The 2,844-nt window shown below is 37.4% G+C and overlaps 1 pseudogene; it reads left to right on the top strand.

The window, feature by feature from the left end:
* Nucleotides 1-1,608: 1,608 nt before the first annotated feature.
* On the top strand, nucleotides 1,609-2,565 carry LOC121136482 (annotated as a pseudogene).
* Nucleotides 2,566-2,844: the final 279 nt, after the last annotated feature.

Below are 2,844 nucleotides of genomic sequence, written 5' to 3'. Positions count from 1 at the left end.
TGTGCACAGCTCTGCTAGTTTTCCAGTAGGTTTAGCATCCATTGCATGTGTCTATTTTCTCTCTGTGTTAAGGAGTGGAATAATCTGAGCATTTTTTCATTCAGTACCTTAATTAAGGACCTGATTTCCAGGCTAGCTTGCCTGTACTCCACCTAATGATGGTATGGGATGATCGTATGATTCCTGAATGAAAAGCTTAAAGGCTGTGGACACAGATCAAAGATATACAAAAGCAGCTTCCCTGAAACATGAAATAAAATCAAGGACCAAGTAAGTTATCTGTTACCACAGAACACTAAATGTTCCCAATTTTGTCTTATCTCAAAGGTTCTGAAAATTCAGGCTTAGTTCACATGTCAAAGGGAAACACTTGGAGATTCATGATTTCATATGATTTCAAAAATCACATGAAACGATCATCAAAGAGACTATAGTATCCATAACAGCCTAAAACATTTGCTAATTACTTCATAGAGGGGCTTGCTGCATACAGTATTCATGTAGTAAGCATGGTATATTAAAGATAATTATTTTGCTGTGCCAAGAATTAGCATTTCAAGTTTACTGTGATACTAATATAACTTTGACAGAAATTATGGTTCTTCTGGATTTTGCCTTTGAAGTCTGTGTTACATGAGCTTGGGGACCAAGTGATTTTTTAATCAGTGTAAGCCACTTTTTGGACTAGGCATCAATGAAAAGGAATTTTGATTGGCTTAATCTGTGTGCTGGTCAAGAATTGTCCTGTGTGGATCATTTCACTGTTAAAGGAAACCCTTTAAAGACAAATAATTTTAAAAGAATTTACAACAGATAAATAGAATTCCTGCCCATACATGTTTGCCTAATTATTTATTCCATATGACTAAAATAATCATAAACCTCACTGAGGAGGAGGTAGGCAATTACAAAATTTTTGGACATATACCAATCACAGAGACAAGGAAAACAATGAAATACTCGTTGCTACAAGATAGTCATTGATTTGTCAGATCTAATCATTTCCTGATATCTGGTGAAAGACATTATCTGCCGCTGGTACTCCTGTAGAGACCAGAGAATCACAGTCTGAAAAGTATCCTCTTAAGGGACTCTAATGAACACACCCTAAATACAGCCTTGAAAAGTTTTTTGCTCCACACATCTGTTTACTTCTGTTCCTCACAGGTAACGTGAAAATTGCAGGTCTGAGGGGAGGTGAGGTCATAGAAACTCACAGCCATATATTAGGCAATTACTTCTTCCTAACAGCACATGTCCTGGCCAGAAACACTACGGAAGTGTCATCAGTATTCCAGAAATGATCTAGTAATGGAAATCCTACAACAAGAGGGGAGGGTAAAGGAGAGGAACCTGGAACAGACTTATCTAAATTTAAACTGAAGAATAAATTAAAAAATAAATAAATAAATAAAATAAAAATAAACTATAAAAAATAGTTATCAACTCTGCTGTCTCTAAGGCAGTTGTTTGTGAATAATGCATCCTAAGAACCCAAAATCATCTTAGAACCTTATCAATGTTACAACTATTCAGTGTTTGCAATGTAGCTTTTGTGATTGGAAAATGTAGAAGTTTGTTGGGACAGAAACTCAACCCATCACTCATATGCCCATGCATGATCCTCAGTCTCAGAAATCAGGAACAGACAGAATGACACGCAGGAATCTGGCTCTAGGAATGATCTTATTATCTCAGACTACATTTGGGCTTCTGGGCAATTCTTCTGTCTTCTACAACTACATATTACTTTACTTCACAAGGTACAAGGTGAACTCCACAGATTGGATTCTCAACTATTTGATTTTAGCCAACTTCTTAAATTTTCTCTGTAAAGGAGTGCCGCAGACGATGGCAGCTTTTGGGATGAAAATTTTTATAACGGATTTTGGATGCAAGCTCCTTTTCTACCTTCACAAAATAGGCAGGGGTACATGTATTTGCAGCAGCAGCTTCATGAGTGTCTTCCAGGCCATCATCCTCAGCCACAGGGTCTCCAGTTTGGAAGACTTCCAAAAGTAATCATTCAAGCACACTGGCTTTTTCCTATGCATTTGTTGTGCTCTGAACATCCTCACGAGTATTTATAATCTCCTCTATGTGACTCAAAAATTGGGATACAGAAACATGACAAGCATTCAAAACTTTGGTTACTGCTCTGTTTGTCTTGACAAAACTGGCCAAATTCTGCATGCTGTGTTCCTCCCACTCCCTGTTGCTGTGTTGGTGTGCCTTGTGGTATGGGCCAGCATATGCACTCTTCTCATCTTGTACAGGCACAAGTAGAGAGTACAACATATGCCCAGGACGAAAACTTCCCCAAGATCTTCCATTGAATACAAGGCTATAAAAACCATTCTTCTTCAGTCAAGTACATTTGTTTTCTTTTATATGTTTGCCTGCCTTATTCAATTGTTACTGGCTTTCTTGCATAATCCTAGCCGGTTTCTTGTTAACACACCTATAGTCATCTCTTGGTGTTTCCCAGCTGTGAGTCCCTTTCTAGTCATGACACACTATTCCATAGTACCTAGTCACTGTGTCCCTTGGAAGGGAAATTTGTAAAAACATGAGCTGAGAGACTCTGAATGGTTCTTGATTATTTTGTCATACATCAGAATGGTATGTGCACTGTGGATAATTATCTTGCATGAACACTGCTGTGCATGTATAAATGTTTGAATTCCAATATGGGTATATGATTTTATGCATCTGTCTTTAGGCAAATGCATAAAAAACCTCATTATATTCAGTTTCCCCGATTTCCTGCTATGTAATTGTTGAGTGGTTGGTGAGATACTGTAATTTACAAAGGCTACATAAAAATTATGAATGCAAATTTTA

Source organism: Mesocricetus auratus, unplaced genomic scaffold, assembly GCF_017639785.1.
Source record: "Mesocricetus auratus isolate SY011 unplaced genomic scaffold, BCM_Maur_2.0 Super-Scaffold_100495, whole genome shotgun sequence".
In the NCBI taxonomy this organism is placed as follows: Eukaryota; Metazoa; Chordata; class Mammalia; order Rodentia; family Cricetidae; genus Mesocricetus; species Mesocricetus auratus.
The sequence above is the reverse complement of the archived record's forward strand: the minus strand, read 5'-3'. Positions and strand labels throughout refer to the sequence as shown.